Source organism: Rhinolophus sinicus, linkage group LG01 (assembly GCF_036562045.2).
Source record: "Rhinolophus sinicus isolate RSC01 linkage group LG01, ASM3656204v1, whole genome shotgun sequence".
Taxonomy (NCBI): Eukaryota; Metazoa; Chordata; class Mammalia; order Chiroptera; family Rhinolophidae; genus Rhinolophus; species Rhinolophus sinicus.
Window position 1 is genome coordinate 163927493 of NC_133751.1, and position 17553 is coordinate 163945045.

At 36.8% G+C, this 17553-nt stretch overlaps 1 long non-coding RNA gene across 1 annotated transcript in view; it reads left to right on the forward strand.

Annotated features, from left to right (window-relative positions):
* LOC141572868 (uncharacterized) overlaps positions 1-17553 on the forward strand; it is a 698703-nt gene that overhangs the window by 278747 nt on the left and 402403 nt on the right. Inside the window, exon 5 of the long non-coding RNA XR_012498339.1 lies at positions 5796-5854. This is a non-coding gene — a long non-coding RNA (uncharacterized LOC141572868). The remainder of the gene's footprint in view (positions 1-5795; positions 5855-17553) is intronic.

Below are 17553 nucleotides of genomic sequence, written 5' to 3' on the forward strand. Positions count from 1 at the left end.
AAAATACTGATGTAGATGTAGATATAGATATAGATATATTTCAAATATTCTTGATTTAAATGTTACAAACTAATAAGAATGCTATTTGTGAGTATTGTACAGTAAATAAAAAGTAATCTTTCACATAGGAGTGATTACAAATGTACAATAGCAAAATGCAGCCTCATAGATGTTAATTTTGCTTTAAAAGATAGATCATTTTAAAAATTGCAGTTTTTAAAAAATTTTTGAGCAGTGAAGCTAGCACTTCATTGCTAAACTGTTGAAGAATTGCAAGATCACACACAGTCATGATAAAGAAATTGAGCTGAGTCTGTGATTAATTCAGTAGCCAGTACAAGAGTTAACAGACTTAACTGCAATTGCTGCTGCTCTCTCAAATGAAGAGGGGTTAATAAATGAAAATGAAGGCAGATTTATGCAGAATGTTGAATACAATTCTGTAAATCCTCATGAAGCTACAGAAACAGGAGCACCACACAATGTATATACTTCAATTTACATCTTTTTTTTCTTTTAATAGAGGAATTTACAGCTATAAATTTTCTACTAAGCAGTGCTTTTGCTGCATCCTGTAAGCTTCACATGTTGTGTTTATGTTTTTATTCATACCTAAATATATGTGTGTGTGTGTGTGTGTGTGTGTGTGTTTAGTTTTCCTTGTGATTTCTTCTTGACCCATTGATTATTTAGGAGTGTGTTATTTTATTTCCAATTATTGGTGAATTTCCTAAGTTTCTATTGCTTATTTGTTTCTAATATAATCCTACTATGGTCAGATAATATATTTTCAGTAATTTTAAAAATCTTACATTTTATTGAGGCATTTTTAGTGGCCTAATTAATTGTCTGTCTTGTAAAAAGGCCAATGTGTGCTTAAGAAGAATTTGTATTATGTGGTTGTTGGGCAGAGTGTTCCATAGATGTTCGTTAAGTTTAATTGATTTATAGTACTGTTAAAGTCTTCTATTTCTTGTTACTTCTATTATAATTTAAAGTGGAGTATTGGAGTCCCCAACTATTACTATTGATTTATCGCTTTCTCCTTTCAATCCCATCCATTTTTGTTTTATGTATTTTGAGGTTTTGTTGAGAGGTGCATATTTGGTTATAATTATGCTTTCCTAATACATTGACCCTCTTATTATAAGACATCCATCTTTGTCTGTAGTAACAATTTTTGTCTTAGTCTATTTTGTCTGATAGTGTTATCACCATGTTAGCCCTCTTCATTACTTTTGTGTGGTTTGTCTTTTTCCATTCTTGTACTTTCAACCCATTTTTGTCCTTTAATGTGTGTCTCTTAAACAGCATATAGTTGGAAATTGTTTCTTATCCACTTTCCTAATCTGCTCTTTGATTTCTATATGCCACATGTCTTTTTTTCTTCCTCTATTTCGCCACTCTTCTTTTGTGTTAAATGAATATTTTCTAACACATTATTTTAATTCCCTTGTTTCTTTTCATATATTTTTGGTTATTTTCTTACTTATCGTCCTCGGGATTATGATTACTGTTTAATTTCAATTGGATACTGGAATTTCTCTCCAATATATCTACGTTTCCTTCTCCCTTCTCTGTGCTACTATTGTAACTTTTATGAATTACATGTTTATGCTTTACAAGCATCAGCACAGTTGTATAATTACTGCTTTATTCAATTGTCATTAAATAAGGTAAGAGAATGAAAAAGTAGCAAACAAAAAGGGCACTTATTCTGTTTTATCTGTACTTTATATTTACCCTTTTCTATGTTCTCACTTCTTGTGGATTCAAGTTGCTTTCTAGTGACCTTTTATTTCAATCTAAAGGACTCCCTATATTATTTCTTGTGGGACAGGTCTGAGAGCAATGAATTCTCTCAGTTTTTGTTTACCCATGAACATCTTAACATTTTCATTTTTGAAAGATAATTATGCTGGATATAGAATTCTTGGTTTCAGCACCTTGAAAATATCATCCTACTGCCATCTGGTCTCCATAGTTTAAGATAAGATAGAATCTGTAAATTTTACTGAGGGTCCCTGGTACATAGTCATGTCTCTCTTGCTGCATTCAGGATTTTCTCTTTGTCCTTGGTTTTCAGGTTTAACTATGATGTGTCTAGGTATGGATCTCTTTGAGTTTATCTTGGTGTTCATTGAGCTTCTTGGATAGGTAAATTAATATTTTTTATCAAGTTTGCAAAGTTTTAAGCCATTATTTCTTCAATAGTCTTTCTACCATTTTCTCTCTCTCCTCTCCTTTGAGACTCTCATTTTGCATATGTTGTCCTGAAATTCTGAGTCTCTGTTCATTTTTATTTATTTATTTATTTATTTATTTATTTATTTATTTATTTATTTTCTTTCTGTACTTCAGACTAGACAGTTTCAGTTGACCTGTCTTCAGGTTTGCTGATTCTTTCTCCTGCAAGCTCACATGTTCTGCTGGACCTTTCTGCTACGTTTTTTTTCATCTTATTTACTTTTTACTTCAATACTTCTAATTTGTTCTTGAAAACAAAAAATCTCTATTATTTTCTATTTGGTGATAAATCTTTCTCATATTTTCCTTTATTTTTTAGACATAGTTTCCTTTATTTCATTGAACATATTTAGTATAGCTGATGTAATGTCTTTTTCTATTAAATCTAACATATAGGCTTCCTTAGAGGCAGTTTCTATTAACTTCTCCTGTGTATGGGACATAGTTTATTGTTTCATTGCATGTCTCATGATTTTTTATTGAAAATTAGGTATCTTAAATAATATATATGGTTACTCTAAAATCGGACCACTTCCACCCCCTCCCCAAGGGTTTGTTATTTTTTTCTTCGTCTCTATTCTTTGTCATGTGTAGCCACTAGAGTCTCTGTTTAGTTAGCTCAGTGGTCAGCTGATAATTGGATAGAGATTTCCTTAAATGTATTGAGGCAATAAGTTTCCCAGTCTTTGCCAAGGGGCTTTGTGTGTAGGTTGGGGCACACCTTCAATGCTGGTGCAGTTTGCACTATGCCTTAGCCTTCACTTCTGAATTATGCAGAGCCATAGGTGAAAGCTTGGGAACTTTTGAAATCTTCCTTCAGCACATACACAGCCCTTAGTACAGTCTTTCCTGAGTACAGCCCTGCACATGTGTATAGCCTTTTAGATTCCCAGGAATATACCTGAGATTTTTAAAGCCCCATAGGAACATCTCATTCTCAGCATTTTCTTTTATGTTTTTTGCTCAACCTCTTGTTTGTCCCAACAATTACCACTGCCTCAGGCAGCTGCAGTGTTGAACAGTTGCCCCTGATTATTTTAGGTATGTTCCCCCAAAGGAAGGGCTGTTCTCACTGTGTTAAGTTCTGAGTCAGGTCAAATAAATACAAGTCCTGCAAATGGTAATTTTCAGGGAACCTCCATACAGATCAACTTAACAATAGTTCTCTGGGAAGGGACTTCCTGGGGAGCTTCAAATCCATTTTGCCCTACCAAGTGCCTGCTAGTCTGATGGTTTTCACAGTAGACCACAAGGCTGCTGGTTTTCAACGATATTATAGAGGTGAGAGAGTGGATGGAAATAGGGCAAGTTAAAATACCACAGAACTGTTTTGTTTTGTTTTGTTTTGACCAAGTTTCATACAATATTCTCGAATAAGTGCTCTGTGGATTGTTGCAAACCATTGATTACTTTTGAAAGCGTTGGTTTTGAGTTTTATTTATTTTTTTCTATTGTCCTAATGGATTTTATGGAAAGCAGGTCTTTGGAGATCCTTGTTCTACCATTCTGATAATGCTTCCCTTCATAGACTTTTTAACTTAAAAAGTGTTAAGTTATTGAAAATTTTCGTAATGAAGTATGTGCTGAATTTAAAATATTGCTCATGAGACAGATGACAAAACACGTACAAAGACCTGAATACAGACAGGAATTTAGTATATAACAAAAATGTAATTTCTAATCTATGGAGGTTAATGGATTTTAAGACAATTAATATTGGGACAAGGGGATAACTAACTCTAAGAAAATAAGCTTGTATTTTGATCTCATATTCTTCATCAAAAATAAATTGTAGATGTGCTTTGTATACAGAATAATAAAAAATCAAATTATGAAATTGTGAAAGTGCTAGAGCTTACCTGGGAGTAGCATAGGAAGTCGTACTACTTCAGGAAGCAGTATAAAGATTCCGAAGTGGGAGAGTGTTTGAGACTTGCAAAGAGGCCAACGAAGTGTCAGGAGCAAGAGAAAAATGGCAGGGAATGGGAATAAGAAGACATCCAGTGCCAAATAAAGTAGGATTTAATAGGCTGCAGTAAAGACTTAGGATTTTATTCTGAGTGTTAGAAAAGTGCTGCAAGCTTTCCAGGAGTTGAATGGTATGGCATAATTTCCCTTTAAAAATATTTGTTGTGGCTACTGTGGGGAGAACTCTGTCGGTTTACCAGAGCAGAAGCAGAAGACTTTTCGGGCACCAGGTGATAAATCCGGGAGAGAGATGGAGATAGCTTGGAGCAGGATATTATCTGAATGTAATTTTTTAAAGGATTCATTTGATGGATTGAAAGAAAAGCTATAAGAAATAGGGATAGCTCAAGGGTGAAGGCTAGGTTTTTACCTGAGATGCTTTATGGCAATAATTGCTGTGATAGGGACCTCTAGAAGATGAACATGTTTGGCCAGGGGTAGGAGAGAGAGTCAAGGGCTCAGTTTTGGATCTGCTAAGATAGAAAGGCCCATTAGATATCTTAGTGCAAATTATGGAGATTCAGAGGAGAGCTTCATTCTGGAGATATAAATCTGGAATGCATCAGCATATAGAATGTGTTCAAGGTCATTGGGATGGATGGGATAACCTATGAGTAAGGGACGTTATAGTGTTTCAAGATGGGGAAATGAAGAAGATTCAGCAAAGGAGAATAAGTAGCAACCATATGGGTAAGAAAAAAATCAAGAGACTATGGTGTACCAAATACCAAGTTAAAAAAATAATAATAAAGGAAGAAGGAGTGATGAGCTGTGTCAAATAATGCTGAGAGTTTAAGCTAAGACGGTGGAGGAAGAGTGGAAAGGAGTAAAGGTAGAGATGAGACTGGGGACTAGCTGTGATAGCTATCATAGCATGTTTTTATGATAATAAAGGGATAACAAATGGGATAACATTTGATTGGATAAGGGAGGAGGGAGAGGAGATAATTGCATGAGAAAAGTCCTTGAGGTGGCAAAGATGGGACCCAGTACGTCAGAGAAGTTGGCCCTTATGAAACACAGACAGTGAATCCATTGAGCCAATGTGGATGCAAAGCATACATGGTTAGAGATGCCGGTGGGTGAAAGATTCAGTGGCAGAAGGAAGGTTATCAGCTCTGAGTAAATGGTTTATATTTTTGTCTTCTTCACCAGACTTTTTGTCGAAGTCAGATATCATGTCTTCTCTGTTTTCATATCATTATAGTGAATGATTATAAAATGCAAATGAATAATAATGTTTTAAAATTACTTTTGGCTTCACCTTTAGGTAATATGTACTTTGAACATATTTACATTACAGTCTATTTTGTTAGAGTTGTTTTAAAGATCAAGTATCTATAGAAAGGTGATTTTGAGTATCTTACCTCAAAGCCAGGCTCTCATGCACTGCCATTTATTTTATTTTAGAAGTAGAGGGAGATTGATTATCTAAGGCCAGTTAGAGACTATATACAGAGAAAGAATTCAAATAAATATGTCTAAATAGTGACCATTTTCCTCTCAGATAAATTTCTAAGTGACTGATAACATTGTCAATGATGGTTTTGACTTGTAAAATTATATTAACAATTTTCCAGGTGAAAAGTTACATGAAGTGTGAAAATTTCAGCTGTTTGGAAAGGAATCCTACGAAAGAGTGAGTAGCAATTAATCATTGTATACATTTTTCAGTGTTGACTTCTTAAAGGTGTCTCGATGAAAGGTTTCTTAACCTCAACATTTGACATTTTGGTCTGGATAATCTTTTGTTGTGGGGATGCAGGGGTGAGCATGGGGCGCTGTACTAGACATGGCAGGATTTTAGCTGTATCCTTGGCATCTGTCCACTAAATGGCAGTAGCACCCCTCTCCCAAGTGTGACAACTCTCAGTGTCTCTAGACATGGCTAAATGTTCCCTGCAGTCAGGGCAGCACGTGGGAGGTTGGGGAGAAAACTGCCCTGGTTTAGATAACCACTATTGCAACAAACACATGAACAAATGAAACCAAGTTTCCCAGGCTTTCAGCTAATTTATTCTAGAAACAGATTATTTTTCTGAGGACAATTTTGGAGTTTTTATCTAATGAGGTTGTGGTATAAAGGTATTATCACAGGAATGGCAATTGAGACTGTTAATTCCCATTTTACATTCAAAGAATACCTTCATCCTGGATACATTACAAAATATTCAAAGCGAAATACTCATCAGTTGGAATGTAGTCAAAACCGTCATGTGGAAGAAGAATGTAATTGCCAGAAGTATATTTCCAGAAGGCAGAGCTATGACCAATGGTGCTAATTATAGAGACACATATTTTTTTTGTGATAAGAAAGAGGGTTCTAACGGATAATAGGTCCTACAAATGGAACAAGCAGCCCCATAGTTCCCTTTCAATAGAGTCAATCAAGCCAAAATCATATGGTGACTTTTTAGGACTATCACAGAGGGAATTAAAATATTGGTTGGGTTTGAGATCCCATTTAGTCCTGTGAGTCTTGAATGAACAGAAGGGTGATGAAAATACGAAAATGAATTTGCATCAGACAAAATAAGTAGGGAAGAAAAAACAAGGAAGCAGAATTGGGAAGCAACAAAGTTGAATTGGTGTTGTAATGAGAAAGGAAGGCATTCCTCTTCAGGAATGATAGCTGAGGGAGGAGAAGAGGGAGAATTCAAATATGCAAGCATCCTCCCTTTAGGATTATCGGAGACTCTTGGCTTGTGACTTGAGATAATTCCTTGAGGCATCTTGATGGTACATAAGGACCCTGTCTTAAATCCATCCCCACTCCTTTATAGGAGGAGCTTCTGTCACTTTCAGGTCATAAGAATCCCCTGGGGTGCTTGACAGCCACACATATTTGTGGAATCACATGCAGAGATTCCAGATCTTTAAGTCTCTGTGAGCTGGTGATTCTGCATTTTAAATTGGCACCCTTGGGATTTCCAGCATAGATGGACCTAGGATCACCCTTCAGGCAAAGTTGTTTTGGAAGGTGTAGCTCAGATTGCTGTCTGACTCCTACCTGATCCCTCTGAATTTTGTAGTCTTCCGAGGAGAGAGAGATTTCAAGGGGAATATCAGTTACAATACTCATGCTCAGCATTAGACCTCTAAATAACGTTCACTATTGATGGAACAAAAAGGAGTGCAACAGTATTTTTTTTTCTGTAAATGTGAGGTGTTTTGTTTTGGTTTTGGTTTTCGTTTTTGGGGTGGGGTGGGATTTATTTTCTGGTAATGAAATATTCTCTCTGATACTCCCTCCCTTCCCAGTGACTGTAAATTCCTAAGCTCAAAAAGCTTGATAACCGTAAAAGAAAATGTTTAGAAATACTTATGTCAGTGTCATTATCTGCATCCCCATGGAAGCACTAATGATACAGCATCTCCTCAGCTGGGTTACTCATTGATCGAGTAACTCATTTGAAAGGAATTCCTAATAAAACCACTAGAGTGTCAACCAAACCAGAGTGATTAGAGGTTTATGTCATCATTTAACAACTTAAACTAACACCAGCACGTCTTTTCTAACTCTGGAGTGGACAGGTTCTTATACTGAACATCTTTGGATGTGTGTTTTTATAAAATCCAGGTGTTATCAAAAAGCCAGGGTCCAGGGGAGAAGGCATCTCTAGATATACCTGCTTCTGTAGTTTCACCCCGTGATCCGGAGTCCAGATCCTTATTCTCATCTCTTGCCTCTGATTCTCCCTACGTTTACATTAGACTTCTAACTATTTTCCCAGTTAAACTTTCTTTTGTTGTATCTGCTTGACCTCATGCTCTGATCTTTGATCAAGCATGAGGAACTATAACCTGACTAGTCTACACTTGCCATTCTTCTCCTGTGATACACGTGGAAAAGGTGAATGAAGTCAGTAACTGTTACTTGTTTTCATATATCATTGATTCAAGGCAGACTTACCATGAGGCTCATTGAACTTAAACTTCAGTGATCTCTTTTGCTCAGTTCCTTTCCAAGGACCAGAGATAGTCTTAACACTGTGTTTATACGGCCATATGGTTTTATAATACTTGTGAAGAAACATATTTTGACCACTCCCCCTTAAGACGGCTATCTCCTTTCACTGGGAGGCTCCTAACACCCTCCTCTCCTGTGTACAGTGTTTGTGTGGCTAGAGAAATTTTGGGCATATAGGTGAGGAGAAGTACAGTCAGAGAAATATTTAGTGTGGATAGACATATATTTTTGTTGTTTGTAGGTTAGGAGGTATATTGAAGGTATGCAGTCCTATCTGTGACTCAGGGTAGGACTTGCTTCTAGAAGTTGCTCACTGGGCCAACTCACCGGTGTCATATCAGATAGGTGCAGGGCTAGAGGTCATACCTCAATGTAAACATGTCCCATAACATCCATCACAAGGCATACTCGTATGTGGGCAGTTAATGAGAAATAAGGTTGGAAGTATAGAGAGCCAGAAGTAGTCGGTGGTAAATTCTTTACAGCAGATGTGTAAAATTGTAAGCAGAGGATTTAATTCTTATTGACATCAAGTCTAAGATAAGTTCTCTCCTGTTTGGAATAGTCTCAATAATAAATAAACACAATTACAAGTGTACTGTACATATAATATTTTAGAGATAATGGAATTTATTATTAGACTTCCTGGATTGAGAGCACAAACCTAACGCATTACTACAGAGTAAAACTAAGTGTGAAGAATCATGTTTTATGTATCTCAATGACCAATAATAAACATTTCAATCAACTATGCTAGGGAAAAGCCTAATTTGTCATTATGCTTTCTCTATGGAAAACAGTATCACAAAATTATGGTTATATTACAAAATGTAAGAGTCTGCATCCAAAACTTTTAGAAAAAAAGTCTTTAGATTGTGTCAGGCATTTTTTAAAATTTTTATTATTTTCCTGGAATTTGTATGTTTGTGCTATTTGTTGACCTTTTAAATTTTGTAATTTATTGTGATTTCTTTCTTCATTCTAAGTATGCATTCATTTTGTACCAAATTATATATTTGTGAGTTTATATTCTTTTTCTAAACTGTGTGCTTCAGGTCCGACAACCACTTTAGGCTAGGAACCAGGATTCTAGAAATGCTTCATACCTTACTTATTTTGTGATATTCTGCAGGCTTGTTTTAGATATCTGGTGAAGCAAAGTAAATAAAAATATCCATAAACTGTAAAGCCTTATATAAATGGAAGCTCTTACACAGTTATTACTATAATTGCCATAGTTTTTTATGGCACTCAAATCCCAGTATTGGTGGATCTTCGGTTAGTCCCACTGTAACATGTGGCAAGGGACTTATTGAAATTTTGAACAAATTTGCCAGCTTTAGTGGGAATGTGAAGTCTTTTCCAAATGATGCCAGTACATCTACTTTGCAAGCAGAGTGTGATCCACTTTTCTGTCACAGAAATCAATTGCTGTGAACCCATGGCTCACATTCTGTCTGTAATTATAACTGTCAGGAATCTGTTGACATTGTGTGGGGAAAATCAAGATTGCCTGATTCTTCTACCTTACAGAACTGAGAGGTATGAAAATACATGGAAAGACGAACTTTGTAGGGATAAGATGATGATGTACAATATTTTATAACATTAGATCATCTCTCTTGTTGAATCTATCACTTGCATGTGTGTATGCCTGTGGTGATGAGAACAAGACAGAGGTGAAGAGGTGAAACACAAGAAGAGGAAATCCTTGGTTGATGTGAAACTCCCTAGTAAACCATGCCCCCTACCAGTGCCTCCATCTTTAATGGCCTCTCCCTTCCCAGACCACATAGGAATTCTGCTGCAGCCCTTTGACTCTCTTTGGTTATGAAGGCTGTGCACAGTATCACCAACTGACATCAGCCACTTCCTCACTCTCCACATTTCTATAGTTTTTTACTATCCTCCGTGGGGAACTGTCTCTTGGTGCTCTTTTTTGCACTCTTGGAGGTAGTTGGTGGTACTATTGTTTGCATATTTTTGTCACTTGTACTTCCTTGTCTTGAAATTTCAGGGAAGTTACATATCCTTTAAGAATAATGGAGCTCCCTCCCCACCGCCAACTTTGGTAACCTCGCACAGTATCTTCAGTGGTAGCGGGGCTCTATTTTACTGCGCCACTAACAAAACAAAACAAAAAAGGTGGTCAGTGTTCCTGATAGGTGAAGACAGAGAAGAAAGGTAGAGGAAAAGGGCATTAGGGCAGCAATGTACATAAAATGGTAAAGGGAACAGAGAAAGAATGTATAGGTCACCATGATAATGTACCAGAAATGAAACAAGTTGCCCTTCAGGATCCCAGAGGTGTTCGAGTCCCAGAGGCTGCCATTCTCTTTCTCCACCTCCCATTCCCATTATGAGATTTAATCTCTGCAAGGAGATCTACAGAAGGCCTTTTTTGCCTCCTAACTACTGCCGTGCCTCATGTACTCTGTTAACCTCTAATCTGGCCTACCATTACTTTTCCTGTCTCTTTACATCTTTCAGGTTAACTTTCCAAAATCACTTCCCTGTTGATTCTATTCCCTTGCAGAAAACGGCTTCCTATTGCCAAGTACGTTCATTGGTTTACACTTGATAGGAGTGCAGAGATCTCAGGAATGTGGTCCCACCACCATTTTTTGTTAATCACTTTAATTTTACCATCTCTTCCAACTAAAACTGGACCAATTCCTGTTTCTTGCAATGTTTTATTCCCCCTCACCCCCCCCCCCACACACACACACCCGTTCTTCTGCTTGGAACACTTTCTTTGTCTGTGTTGTAGACAACCTTATTTTATTCAGGTGTCATCTTAACTGCTACTCCCTCTAAAAATAATTTCTTCTATAAACTCAAATAACCATCTGTTGCTCTCTCATGCCACTAGCCATATTCTATCGAGCACTGGAGTTATCTGTGTACTGGTTTTATTTCTATAAGAAGACTATGAACTCTGTAAGGGTAAGGAGTGTTGTTAGAATCTTTGTGACAGTGGTTTATAGAAAACCATACAAATATTAGGCATCAATTAATATTGTTTTAAAGCTAACTGTGAAACATGAACCAAGTGACTGGGGCAACTTAAAGAAAAAGAGGCAGCTCTACCAATTTCTGTTTTGTTGTTGTTTTAAATATGACATACATAAACAACAAAAAGATGAAATAGAGACTAAACTGTCTGAAAATACTTTGTCCTGATTCATCATACACATTCCTAAATGTCACCCCTTGTATTCTGACACTTTTTCTACACCTCTTTTCTTGCCTTCTTTACCTTTCAAAATCATTTGGCGCAGATTTTGCCCTTCCAGGAAGGCACCTGACAGAATGAATTGCTGTAGTATTTTACCATGTTCCCTAGCACTGAGGTAACCCTGCTGGACCTGATGGGATCATGTTTGCCCCCAGTGGATATACTCAACAAAACATCGCTTACCTTGAATTGCAGCTCAGCATAATCCAAGGTCAGGATGGCCAGAGGCCATGGACTATTTTCTAGGAGAGACCAATGGTGCATATTTAGCTGAGCTAATAAAGCAGCAGTATGGCCTTAGAAAAGCAAAAATTTCATATCCTGATTGGCTTCAACCTGCTCTTTCACACCCTTTACCAGATAAAGCAGATTTACTGTGAAGTTAAAGACGCTTACTTGACATTTCAGGGCCTCACATTTGTATAGGCCATATCAATTTGTACAGGCCAGAGTAATGCTATGTTTGTAATTTTGTTCTTACATTTCAAGCACACACTCCCCTCCCAAGTTATAGAAGCTTCAAACCCTGCAAAACGAAGATCTGTGCCAGCCTCTATGCCTTCTTCTATGCATAGTCCTAATGTTGCTAATGCTCTGAATTTACAGCAAGTATAAAGAGTTATGAACCTTGTCTTTATTTTGATTGGGCAAACGTCCTCTTGGGCTTCCCTTTCTATGTCTTTTATTCCCTAGGGCATGAAAAAAACAAATAATGTACATGTATTTTCATAAAGTAGCAATTAGGTAATATCTGTTTTCATTTTGATCAGAAGCAAAGCAATAATTTGTAGTCAAAATTAGGGAAATTATTTCCATGTTATTATACTAAATTTAACTTGAGAATAGCGCTCATATCAGACTAAAGAACACAGGAAGAATGACAGACAGGGACAATATACACATGCTATTATAAGTGGTAACTGGGAGAAAACATACGGAATACAGTATATTTGATGAAAGGCTGATTTCCCTAAGAGCTGGGAGACAGTTCTTGGTGGGTCTTTTCTGTTTTTGTACATGTTATAAGTGAGGCATTAACTGCCCTTTGTTTGGGACTACCTTTTCAAAGAGGTGTATGAATAGACTTGAAAGGTACAGATAGCCTTTCCCTCCCGAGCAAAGGGCAGGTGGGTTTCTGTCTTCTAGCACAACCCACGGCACATGCTGGCATCCTCTGGACCCATCAGGACACCCCGCAGGGACTTGGAGGCTAGGAGGACTGAGGCAAATATGCTAATGCTCACAATGCCTCCTGATGTGAGAAATAATGCCCTTTGTCTCTGGCTCAGGCATCTTGTGTCTTCTGGCAGAATCCACAAAACCACAGCAGAGGAACTGTTGACTTGCAAGTGGGGTAAAACCTCGGATCTCATAGCCCTTGACACTATTACACTATGAGCTTCTACAACTTCATAACACCGCCAAAAGAAAAACACATCTAATATCATGAATATTTAGTAGAAAGTAAATGTAACTATACTTTAATATCTGTACATCTTGACTAGTCAGGAAATATAAAATAAAAATAATATTGAGATCATTTTTCACCATCAGATTGTCAAAAGCTAAACACAGCAATGAGTAGGATATAGAGAAGAGATGGAGAAACAGATACTCTCATGAGTTGCTGGTGGATGTGAAAAGCAATTAAATAGTTTAGAAAAAGTTGTATGTGTTTATACCTATTTGGCCAGCAATTTTGGAATCTATAATGGGAGTAAGTCCCCAGAGTGTGTTGTGTATGTTTCTCTCTCTCTCTCTTTCTCTCTCCACATATACATACATACATATATGCATGTATATACATGTATACACACATATAGACATATACGAATATATGTATGTTTGTGCATATATATTTATATGTGTGTATATACATATACGTATATATGTGTGTATACATGTATATACATGCACATATAAAACACATATATAACATATGTCATATATGACATGTGTGTTACTCTATATATGTATATGTATTCATATGTAGAGATTGTTTGTAGTAGCATTGTTTGTCAGAGCAAAATCGGGAAACACCCTGGATACCCTCTAATAGAAGAATGCTTAGATACAGATGGTTTGTCCTCGTACTATGAAGTAGGATGCAATTATGAGAAATATGTTGGATCAGTATGACTAACTTGAAAGAATGCCCATGAGATATTAAACAAAAACAAGAAAAATTATAGATGTAATATAAAAGTGGCTCCATTCTTATTTTTAAAAAGAATAAACCAGTATACATATTTTATATATATATGTGTGTGTGTGTGTGTGTGTGTGTGTATACACATTTACCTTATTGTAATCTGTCATAATAAGCAAGTAAGGTTTGAGAATATTATTTAACCCCAAAGTGACTGAAAATTGGTTTTCTTTCCATACTGCACAAGAAACAAACAGCTTACACTGAGTTAGCCCCTCAATGTCAATAGTAGTTTGGTCCAAGCTAGATTTTAGCTTTGGAATCTGACAGAATGGAGTTTCCATTTTGATTGGGTGTATGACTAGCTGAGTGAACTTGAACAACTCATTCTTAGACTCAGTTTCTTTATCTGTAAAAATGAAAATAACAAAAGTTCCCATCTCGCATATTGGTGAAAAATCCTTTTCAGAAAATACATAACCTCCTAGAACAGTTCTGTCATAGAGTCAATGATGGTATTTGTGATGAAGCTGGACACTTAGCGCTTACTTTGTGATTGGGCTCAAGTACGTAGTTGCCGATTTTCTCGTCTTGTCTTGTTTTAATCGTAGATCGCTCACCTAGCCGCCTGTGAAGGAATGATGGTATCTCAGGTTTTTATATCATTTCTCCACAGAAGCCCTGTCAAAAAGCAATTGAATCAAGGCCTTGGGGTGCCCTTAAAGCAGTATTCACATTGTTAGTGTCGCTTACTTTAAGTGAAGGATATTAGAACTGCAGCCAGTAGATGGCTTAATGTGTGAGGCAAACCTCTAGCAATGCAGCTCGGGGAATATTAGCATGCCTACAATTCACTAACTAAAGTTGTAGTTTTATTTTACAAATGAAAAATAATCAGCCCTCACCTTCTTTAAGTAAAAGCTATGTCCAAATGAATGCAACACTCGCCCCACCAGAAAACTGTTTTAAAGGCAGTCAGCTCCGTCTTTAATTCAAGAACATAAACCAGCAGAGCTGCTTATCATCCTCTTAAATTTCTAAACTATGGAGCATTCCAGCAAAGAAGCTATTTATAAGTCCTATGTCTCCTTTAAATCCTTACCTCATAGGAATTTAGCTTGATTGGGAAAAGCCACATTTTGTTCAGGATTGCATAGGCTGCCAAGCAGAACAAGGTTTTGAATTAATCAGGAGTCTGATTACATTCCCTGAAACTATTCAAGTATTAATGGTTTCCCTGTCAGCGTTTAATGAGCATTTCCTTTGGATTAATAGTCTCAATTGCTTTGTTCATTTACTTACAATTTTTGATCACCAGTTTAGGTAAGATGTGGGTATTTGTTTCCCAGGCCATGGGGATGACAGCTGGAGAGGACAGTGGAACACTTAATATAACTTAAAATTCAAACCTGGAAAATTGGCTAGCTATAATACAGACATAAAGATGCCCCCTGGAAGCCATGTGTCTCAGGGTGCTGAAATTGCTGTAGAAACCAATGGAAATCTTAAGAGAACAGGGCCGTTGCCACAGGCACTGTCTCTGTACTTCCAGTACCTAGAGCAGAGCCAGGCTCCTCGCCCCAGGGGAGGAAAAAGGAAGACGAAAGTGCCTGACATTAATTAAAACATTCATTTTATGCTGCAAACAAGTTCTAGATTCATTTAAGTGCCAGAGCTCCCATTAAACCTTTTCTAAAATTAACATACATACATTTGATGCTTTACTTTATCCAAGATAGAATGTCAGTGTCTGGGGACAGAATTAGCATGAGTGTCCTTTCTGTTTTATTCACAGCCCTCCTCAGTCCCTAGTCAAATGACTTCAATAGCTATTGAAAGGAAAGGTGCATGTGCCCAGAGAACTAGAACATTTCTTACAAAGAGCTAAGAAAGTCAGCAGGGATTTCAAGGTCAGATGTGCCTTATCTCAGTTTTTTGTTGGGACTCTGGGATATTAGATGGTCTATAAAATGCATCGTTTTTCAATGAAGTGTTTGATTTGGGGAGTACACCACCTAAGCATTCTAGGGGAAAAGACTATAATAATTAAGGCCGCTTTTAGCTACTTTTTTGGATTTTCAAATGCAATAAAATAAAAACCTCAAAGCTTTTCATTTCAAGATAAACCATTTAATTAAAGTTGTTTATTTTTTAATATATGAGGCTGTAAAGGATGCCTAGAAATTTTGAGTGCTATGGTCCAGATGGAGATGCAGACAGACAAAGAACCAGTGGGTAGAGAAATCAGTAGATGAAATAGAGTCACATAGCAAGTTCAGACCCCAGACTCAAGGGTGAGATGACACTGTTCTTAGACAAATTCCTTGGCCTCCCTGTGCCTTGATTTTCTCATTTATAATGTGGATAATATTAGTACCTTTCTTTAGGATTGTTTTGAGGATTACATGATTTAATCAATATAAAACTCTTAAAATATGTGTCTGACACATATTAAATAAATTTTAGCAATTATTGGACGACAGAAAAAAATGTTGGAAATAAAGATGAATATCAAAATGGCAATTGCTTGTTCAATGTGATGAATTGGTCTTGACTTTAAGCTTCCAGAAACAGAAAACAGGACTTTTGAAGCTCTTCCATCCAGTGAGGGGATGGATGTTCCAGTTCAACAGGCACTTGTGGGAAATGCTTGGCCACGCCCAAGAGTCAGTGTGCCAGCAGCAGCCCTGGGCTCAGTTGCGAATGGAATGGAGCAGTAACTGTCAACCTGTGGCAGTTACTGTATTTCTCCGAAAATAAGACCTAGCCGAACAATCAGCTCTAATGTGTCTTTTGGAGCAAAAATTAATGTAAGACCCCGTCTTATTTTACTATAAGACCGGGTATAATATAATATAATATAATATAATATAATATAATATAATATAATAATATAATACAAGACCGGGTATAATAATTATAATATAATACTGGGTATAATATAATATATAATATAATATAATATAATACCGGGTCTTATATTAATTTTTGCTCCAAAAGATGCATTAGAGCTGATTGTCCGAGTAGGTCTTATTTTGGGGGAAACATGGTATTTACCATCTCACCTTTACAGGTACACTTCCAGTATTACAAAGCATAACATTATATAATTTTTCTTCACTAGATAATGGGTTTGGTCAATGTCTACTAGAGTGAATGTTAAACTGCTCATGCCCGATGAATTGGCTGAGCATGAATGCTGGTGTTTCCAGTTCAGAGACAGAGGTAGTCAAATATGTGCTTGCACTTTGCCTTGTGAGAACAGCTCAGAGCGGGAAGATTCAAACAATGACACAGCTAAAGGGCAGCGTGGTCCTTTTGTCAGGCACGTGAGACCCTACTATCTGGTAGTTAAAATCGTTTGGTTGATGTGTCTGACTTCCTTGACATTGTTTGGAGATTTTTAGTCCACTCAAGCATTTTCCCTCAATCCCACCTCAATTCTAATTCCTAAGAGTACCAGGAACAGAGCTGGTAATCGCTAGCCTGAGTGCCCAGGATTTCAGGTGAATTTTCTAGATTACCAAGGAATCTTTAGTATGTGAATATAGTCCTTCTGCATATGGATTAGAATATGTTAATGTTTTAGTTCCAAAACAATAAATGTGAGGTAAGAGCTGTTTTCCAATATTTATACTCTCCTTCCTACCATTTACAAAAGGGGCTGAGGAAAGTAAAATATTTATAAACTACTTTATTACCATAAAAGAGCAGAGATTTGGGTATAAAGAAGGAGGTGGGAAGATAAACCATTTCCTAAAATTCTCCTATTAAGCTTTTGCCCAAGTAATAATTGGTTAGTAGATTTTTTTTTTTTTTAATGTGCCTGTGCCCAAATGGTGAATTGCTATTAGTTCTGGTAGACTAGACTATGCCATCAGTAGAAATTAATATTTCCACTTAGCGGATAGTTTTTAAAAAATATGTCTGGCAGACATTCATTAGACAAATCAGAGGCCTTGCATTTGCCATAGCTTTCCA